Source organism: Lycium barbarum, chromosome 5 (assembly GCF_019175385.1).
Source record: "Lycium barbarum isolate Lr01 chromosome 5, ASM1917538v2, whole genome shotgun sequence".
NCBI classification, from domain to species: domain Eukaryota; kingdom Viridiplantae; phylum Streptophyta; class Magnoliopsida; order Solanales; family Solanaceae; genus Lycium; species Lycium barbarum.
In genome coordinates this window covers 13,095,036-13,104,258 of record NC_083341.1, presented here as the reverse complement: position 1 = coordinate 13,104,258, position 9,223 = coordinate 13,095,036, and the positions used below count along the sequence as shown (strand labels likewise).

General features: G+C 40.6%; 1 pseudogene; it reads left to right on the top strand.

Moving 5' to 3' along the window:
- Positions 1-1,777: 1,777 nt before the first annotated feature.
- On the top strand, positions 1,778-8,513 carry LOC132639208 (uncharacterized; annotated as a pseudogene).
- Positions 8,514-9,223: the final 710 nt, after the last annotated feature.

The following is a 9,223-nucleotide window of genomic DNA, read 5'->3' as shown; positions in this document are numbered from 1 at the left end:
ATTTATTTACTGATAATGCTGAAAACTTGAACTTATTTCCAGACCATTCCCACTGTTGCACTGTACTCCGTTTCAAAATGTTTGTTTGAGTTGGCACGACGTTTAAGGAAGTAAACAAGACTTTTGACTCCTGTGGTCTTAGATTAAAAATGTGTAGAATGTACCAAAATGACAGTAGTTAATCTTATAGTCTTAAACATGTCATTTGGAAAGTTGGAATTGTCAAAAAAAAAAAAAAACCTTTTTAAGATGGACTAAAAAGGAAAGTAAGAAAAACATTTTGAAACGGGGGTAGTTTAATAAGAAAAACAACTAACGATGCATCTCGTTTTCCAATTGGCATGCCAAATAATTCCATCTTTCACCACATGAGCAACTGCTCTGAAAGATTGAAATCTTTAATGAAAATTAAACCACGATTAATGAAAAATTGAGAATTTCATATCGACCCATCCTCCCGAATTCAATAAAAAGATAGGAAAACTGTCCGTGGCTATTGGAATTTGGATGGATGGTCGATTTGGTTCTTGATTGGCAAATATGTACTCCCTTCATCCCAAAGTGTCACCTTAAAAAATCACGTCTATTAAGAAATCAATAAATACATACAATGTTGAGTTACTAAATTACCCTTATTTATTAAATATTTTTTCTTAGAATTGAGCAATATTAAAAAAGATTACTTCTTTAATGTTTAAGGGCATAGTTGGAAATACTTGTCAATTTTTGTTTTGAATACACTTATTTTGGTTTTTTTTTTTTTTTGGCTAAGGTGACACTTATTTTGAGACGGAGGGAGTACAATTCAATCATTTTAAGTTATTATAAGATTGAAATATGTTCATAGATGTTTAATATATGTATTTTTACCAAATATAGGTGTGTTGTTGTGAAAACTGGAGTAAATTCCCTAAAAGGTCACTTGACTACAAATATCACTTTTGTTTCTTTTAGGACTAGAATATCACCCAACTAACACTATTTTTCCTCAGAATATTCTAAACACACAAAACTCTCCTTCTCTCCTAATTCGCATGTCATGTCACATAAAATTCTATTTTAAATAATAATGGGACAATTTCAGAGACCCCCCTCACATTTAACCTTATTATACTTACTTCCCTATGATTTAAGATATTACGCTTACCTCCCTTATTTTTAATTTTTTGTATCCAAACTTGTTTAAATGATAATCTTGCAACAATATTCCCAAAATACCCTTTTGTGGCACTAATATAATTATTTAATAGCACTCCTACGTGACTGGAAATCCGAGCAATGTTTCATTCAAGTTTTTAATACTATGTTTGACATCTTCTTCTTTTTTTTATCTTGGATTTGGATTCACAAAATGAATAAACCTATGAAAAAAGTAAAATTATAAAAAATAATATAATCATTACTTTTTTCATCTAGCATAAGATAATACATTTTTATTTTGATATTTTTTTTGGACTTAAGAAAAAAAATAAACGGAAAAGGGCCAAAATTACCCCTAAACTTTAGAAAATAGTTCATCCATACCCTTCGTTATACTTTAGGTCCAATTATACCCTTACCATTATACTATGGGGTCAATTATACTCTTATGTCTAACAGCTGCTGATGAGTCGTGAAATTACGGCTCATTCGACACCAATTACTTAGTCTTTTGTAAATCCCCAAGTGATTTTGATGTCGTTTCTCGTGTTTTTGTGTCAATTTGTAGAATAACATGTCGGAAGCAACTTGAAGACATTTGAAGCAAAATGAAGCAAAAACCCAGCAGAACTGAACAATGGCACCACCTGTGAATCGCAGGTACTACATGCGAGTCGCAGGTGGTGCATCACCTGTTGACAGAGAGGACCAAATAAGACACCACATGTGACACCACATGCGACACCACCTGCGAGTCGCAGGTGTAACATGCGAATCACGTCTGGTGTCGCGGATGCTGCTCAACAAATAACTGAAGATGCGACACCTGCGACGGTCTGGTGAAACCTGCGACTCGCGAGTTGAACATGCGACACTATGTGCGAATCGCACCCTATGCACAGGGGCATTTTTGTCTGGAAATTGTTCCCGTTTTGGACATGCTATAAATAGATTGCTAGGGTTTTGGATTGGAGATTATTCTGCAGTTTTTAGCATAGACTCTTGTGGAGTTCATTTATTGTTGGTTGGTGAAGCATTTAAGAGATTTCTTTTGGCTTTGTCATCTTCTCTATCCAACACTTTTGTAAGATTTATGAATACATTTTACTTGATTGATTTACTTTTAATGAATATCATTAGCTAATCTTTCAGCTAAGGTTGTGGGATCCAATGTGTTAGTTATGTGATTGGGTTTCATATTCATACTACATTTTTATGATAATGGTGTTTTCTATTAACTCTTCAAGCATTAATGTCTTGTGATGGTGTACAACATTACTTGTGCCTTAATACCATTACTTTGCTTGGAAAAGAAAGTAGAGGTTAGAAAAAGAGTTAATAGCAACAATGTGGGTCATTAAATCCATCTAATAGCTTGAGCTAGGAATAGGAAAGCTAGTTGAGGCTACATGGGTGTTCTCTTATAAAACATTCTAGGGATTGGAAAAGCCTAGGATGAAATTTGCTGATTTAGTTGGAAAACTTTTGGCAAGAATCGCGTGACCCTTGGCTTAATGCACCTAGGCATGTAAATAAGTTGAATTGATACCCAATCGCATTACTTTCCATTGGAACCACAACCTTAATCCCATTTACCAATTGGTTACACCTTATAAACATTCTCAGTTATTAATGAACAAACAACAATCAAACTTTTATTATATTTCCTTTCCCCTTGAAATATAGACTAACAGTCGGGTGTTACACTTATCGAGTATATTTCTTCATTGTATTCTCTGTGGGATTCGACCCCAACCTTGTTGGGTTCTGTATTTGACAACGACCGCTTACTCCTGATCTCAAAGGTGTAATTTGGGCATATCAAATTTTGGCGCCGTTGCCGGGGAATACGGTCTAGAAATTTACTAATTAGTGTAAAACTTTACTTTTAGTCTATATTTCTTTTCTTATTTCCTTTTTGTTGTTGTTTGTTTTGCAGGGAATATGGATGAGGATGGTATCCCTGTCCAAAATCCACCAGTAGCGGTTGGTGAAGAAGCTGCGGGGGCAGGCTATGCAGCTGCAATTCAGCCCCCACCTTTGATTGGAAATTCAAGTTTCCATATAACCAACACAATGCTGCACCTGCTCAACACTAAGGGCCTGTTCGGCAGTCTACCCAAAGATGGCCTGAATAGGCACCTTAGGAACTTTCTTGGGGTCTGTTCTACCAATGTGCATCCGGGCGTCTCAGTTGAAGCAGTCAGGCTACGGCTCTTCCCGTACTCCCTAACGGGGGAAGCCACGGCTTGGTTAGATGATCTTCCTTTCGGGTCCATCACTACTTGGAAGGAACTGACCGAAGCATTCCTCAAGAAGTTCTTACCTCCATCGCGGATGTTACAACTCCGTGACGAAATCAACAACTTTCGTCAACTTCCGGATGAGGCTCTCCATGAAACTTGGACTCGTTTTAAAAAGAAAGTCAAAAGCTGTCCCAAGCATGGGTTGCCCGATGGTGTGCTTCTACAAACATTTTATAGATCTCTAGATTCGGTCAACAAATCAGTGGCGAACAACATTGCAGAGAGGTCTCTTATGGATAACTCTTATGCCACCGTTTGTGAATTGTTGGATAAATTGACCGAGACTAATGAAGCATGGCACACTAGGGATTCGGAAGTGGGTGGAGGAAGTTCCTCCAAACATGTGCTCACTCGTGAGATGATTAAGAAGGAGGAAGAGAGAGATGAGTCCATGGCCAAACTTGTCACCCAAATGGACCTTCTGACAAAACATGTCATGGGTGGCGGAAGCAAAAAGGTGAACGCGGTAGAATCCTTTGAAGGGGTTCCTCCGAATGAGCAATGTTTCCAAATATATGATGAGGAGGCGAGTTATGTCAACAATCTGAGGGAGGGTTCCCGTCCGAACTACCAAGGTCCAAATCAAGGATCTTGGCGGCAAGGTCAAGGGAATCAAGGTTGGAACAAAGAACAAGGTTACTCTAATTGGAGATATAATCGTGACAACAATCAAGGGGGGTACAATAGCAATTACAACAATCATCGGAGCACAATTCCGTATGTCCCTCCAAAGGGAAATCAACCAAGCTCTGGTCAACCGCCCAATAGCGACTCCGCTAGTTCAAAAATTGAAGATATGTTGTCAAAGGTACTGAGGAAAGTGGAGTCCACCGACACCTTTTGCAAGGAGACTAGAGATGAGGTCAAATCCATGGGTCAAGTTGTAAGTTCACACTCCACCTCTATTAAACAATTGGAGTCTCAACTTGGCCAAATCTCGGCAATCCTAAACCAAAGGCAGAAAGGCTCACTCCCTAGTGACACAGTTGCAAACCCAAGGAATGATGGTGAACATAAATGCAACGCAATTACTACTAGGAGTGGCAGAACAATTGGGGAAAATGCGTTGGTGAAAGAGAATGTGTTGGGTGATGAAGAGAAAATGGTTGAAAAACCCATGGTTATTGAAGAAGAAGCAAACCCAACGAATAAGCGGGCTGGTATTGAAGAGCCAATCGCTAACAAGGACCTTCCGGAAATCAATGATGCCTCAGAAAGCAAGGAAGCGGCGGAGGAGGTACCAAGGGCTTCACCGCCCGTTATGAGGCATCCCCCTCCTTTTCCCCAACAATTGGCAAAGCAAGCGGAAGATGGAAAGTTCCTCCAGTTCATAGATCGATTAAAGGGGCTCTCAATAAATATTTCATTGGTTGAGGCACTTGAACAAATGCCCGGTTATGCGAAGTTCATGAAAGATCTCGTGACCAAAAGAAGGAGTCCTGACATTGAAACATTGGGGGGCACTCATCATTGTAGTGCAATCGTCACCAAAGCTTTGGTGCACAAAAAAGAAGATCCCGGAGCATTCACAATCCCATGCACCATTGGTAAATACAAGTTTGCTAAAGCTTTATGTGATCTTGGAGCAAGCATCAATTTGATGCCGCTTTCTATATTCAACAAGTTGGGATTGGGCACCCCCCATCCTACTACGATGAGATTACTTATGGCAGATAGAACCGTAAAGAGGCCCATTGGTATTCTTTATGATGTGCTTGTAAGAGTGGATCAATTTATTTTTCCGACCAATTTTGTGATCTTGGATTGTGAAGTTGACTTTGAAGTTCCCATAATCTTGGGAAGACCATTCCTAGCCACGGGGCGTGCCCTCGTGGATGTGGAAAGAGGTGATCTGAAATTTAGATTGAACGATGAAGAGATCACTTTCCATATTTGCAAGTCAATGAAGCAACCGGCGGATATGAGTGTTGTGTCGGTTATCGACACAATTGATGAAGCAATGGATACAACCATAAAACATGAGCATATAGGTGATATGTTAGCGGTGGTGATAATGAACTATGAATGGGACGACGAAAAAGAATTTGAGGAGATGGTCAATGCATTGATTGGAATGGGGTCTTACCACCTCAATCCAAAGAGACTCGATCTTGACTTGGAAAACCGAGTAACTCCTCCTGCAAAACCTTCAATTATTGAGCCTCCTACTTTGGAACTCAAACCTCTTCCTTTACATTTGAGGTATGAGTTTTTTGGACTCAACAACACATTGCCCGTGATTATATGTGCCCGGTTGACGGATGAGCAAAGAGAAAGGTTGATGGTGATCTTGAGAAGATACAAAAAAGCTATCGGGTGGAGTATTGCAGATATTCAAGGGATTCCACCCAGTATTTGTACACATAAAATTCAGCTTGATGAAGACTGTGAGCCAAGCGTTGAACATCAAAGGAGGTTAAATCCTCCCATGCAAGAGGTCGTAAAGGTTGAGATAATCAAGTGGTTAGATGCCGGGGTTGTGTACCCCATTTCGGATAGCTCATGGGTGAGTCCGGTTCAATGCGTGCCAAAAAAGGGTGGGATCACCGTGGTTGCGAATGATAAAAATGAGTTGATTCCCACTCGCAAGGTTACCGGATGGCGTGTTTGCATGGATTATCGGAAGCTGAATAAGTGGACCAAAAAGTACCACTTCCCAATGCCATTCATGGATCAAATGCTTGATAGGCTTACGGGCAGAGAATATTATTGCTTCCTTGATGGGTATTCCGGGTACAATCAAATCACCATTGCTCCCGAAGACCAAGAGAAAACTACCTTCACTTGTCCTTATGGGACCTTTGCTTTTAAGAGAATGCCTTTTGGGTTATGTAATGCACCCGCAATATTTCAACGTTGCATGATGTCTATTTTCTCCGATATGGTTGAGGAGTCCATTGAAATCTTCATGGATGACTTTTCCGTGGTTGGGGATTCCTTTGATGAATGCTTGCAGAATCTTTCCCAAGTATTGAAACGATGTGAAGAGACAAATTTGGTTCTAAATTGGGAGAAGTGCCTCTTGGTTAGAGAAGGCATCGTCTTGGGGCACAAGATTTCGGAAAAGGGGCTTGAAGTCGATCAAGTTAAAATTGAGGTTATTGTTAAGCTTCCCCCTCCAATTTCCGTTAAAGGTGTTCGTAGCTTCCTTGGGCATGCTGGGTTTTATATAAGATTTGTCAAGGATTTCTCGAAAATAGCCAACCCTCTATGCAAGTTGTTGGAGAAGGAGTCGAAGTTTGTATTTGATGATGCTTGTTTGAAGGCATTTGAGGCTTTGAAAGAGAGACTCACATCGGCTCCTATCATCATTGCCCCGGACTGGTCTCAACCCTTTGAGTTGATGTGTGATGCAAGTGGCTTTGCCATGGGGGTTGTTCTTGTCCAGAAGCGTGATAAGATCTTTCACCCAATTTACTACGCGAGCAAGACTCTGAACGGTGCCCAAATGAATTACACTGTTAGAGAACAAGAGTTGTTGGATATTGTGTTTGCCTTCGAGAAGTTCCGGGCTTATTTATTGGGCACCCATGTGATTGTTCACACCGATCATGTAGCCTTACGTTACCTCGTGACAAAGAAAGATGCAAAACCGAGGTTGATACGTTGGGTCCTTCTCTTACAAGAGTTTGACTTTGAAGTCAAAGATAGAAAGGGATGTGAAAATCAAGTGGCAGACCACTTGTCTCGTCTTGAAGAAGGGGGCGTCCATTAGATGGCCTAGAAATCAATGAGTCATTTCCGGATGAACAAGTAATGGCAGGGTCGCATGACATGATCCCGTGGTATGCCGATTTTGCTAACTTCCATGCAAGTGACATTATGCCGGTAGATTTGAACTTCCACCAAAAGAAGAAGTTTTTGAGTGATGCCCGGAAATTTTATAGGGACGAGCCATATCTATTCAGGGTTTGCGCCGACAACATCATAAGGAGGTGCATACCCGAAGTAGAAATGATGCCCATCATCAAAGCCTGTCACTCATCACCGGTTGGTGGACATCATAGTAGCTCAAGAACGGCAGCCAAGGTTTTTCAAAGTGGTTTTTATTGGCCGACAATTCATCAAGATGCTAATGACTTTGTAAAAGCTTGTAGTCAATGTCAAAGGCATGGAGGCATATCAAGAAGGCATGAGCTACCAATGACACCGATTCTCGAAGTTGAATTGTTCGATGTATGGGGCATTGATTTTATGGGTCCATTTGTAAGCTCCTACAACAACAAGTACATTCTTGTGGCAGTGGACTACGTGTCCAAATGGGTGGAAGCCGTAGCGCTCCCCAACAATGAAGGAAGAAGCGTCACTGCATTTCTAAAAAGAGTTATCTTCTCAAGGTTCGGAACTCCGAGGGCAATCATTAGTGACGGGGGCTCTCATTTCTGCAATCGATTATTCAAGACTCTTCTTGAGAAGTATGGGGTCAAGCATAAAGTTGCCACCCCGTATCATCCCCAAACAAGTGGCCAAGTTGAGGTTTCAAATAGACAGATCAAGAGCATACTTTCCAAAACAGTGAATGCTAACCGGACTGATTGGTTGAAGAAATTTTATGATGCTCTATGGGCATACCGAACAGCCTACAAGACCCCAATTGGCATGTCTCCATATCAATTGGTATTTGGAAAAGCTTGTCATCTTCCGGTCGAACTCGAACATAAGGCGTTGTGGGCCTTGAAAAAGTTGAATCTAGAGTGGGGTGACGCCTCAAACTTAAGGTTGGAGCAGATTAACGAGCTCGATGAATTTCGACTGAAACCATATGCGAGTTCTGCACTCTATAAGGCCCGCATGAAACACTTCCATGACAAGAAGATCTTGGAAAGAGAGTTCAGCATCGGGGATCGCATATTGTTGTTCAACTCCAGGCTCCGGTTGTTTCCCGAAAAGTTGAAATCCAAATGGTCTGGTCCGTTTGAAATCACACAAGTGTTCTCATCCGGAGCAATTAAACTTGTTTGCCCAAGTGGTAATAAAATCAAAGTGAATGGGCAAAGGGTGAAACATTACTGGGGATCTCAGAATGAAGTAAAAATTATTGAGGTTTTCCTCCTCAATGAGCCATGAAAGGGCTGAACAGGTATCAACGTCGTGCTGCGACGTAAAATCAAGCGCTTTTTGGGAGGCAACCCAAGTTTTATTTTCATGTATTGTTATTTTTTACTTTTGTGATGTTTTTGATGTGTGTCCAAGTGTGTAGGAATCAAGTGTGTGTACAAAGAAGAAGAGTTTGAAAAATGCAAATTGGCATGACATGCGACATCATCCGCGATTCGCATGTCATGTCCGCGAATTCACCTGCGAATCGCAGGTGATGCCAAAATTCAATCCATAAGAGCCAAACTCTCTGTCAGCATCTGCGATGGAATGGCACAACATGCGACTCGCATGTTACACATGCGACATCATCCGCGAGTCGCATGTTGTTCAGGTAAGTGAAAAGTCGCGGGTCAACCCGACCCGACGCGATTCGTTTCTTTTAAATAAAAGAAGGTAACGACTGTTCTTATCAGTTATGATCTTCACTCTTCCTCTCCCCCTTTTCCTTAATTCCTCCTATATCATTCCATTTCACTTCAATCATCTTTAATCAACTCCTAAAAACCCTAACTGGTGATTACTTCCTTTTTCCTTAAAAATAAATGATTTCAAAGTTTTCTACTTTCATCTACTCTCAAGGTATGTCGACTGTTCTCTTCTTTACATTAGTTGGTATCTACTAATTGCTCAATTACACGTCATTATCAAGACATACCACTTGTTGTAATTAGTTATTT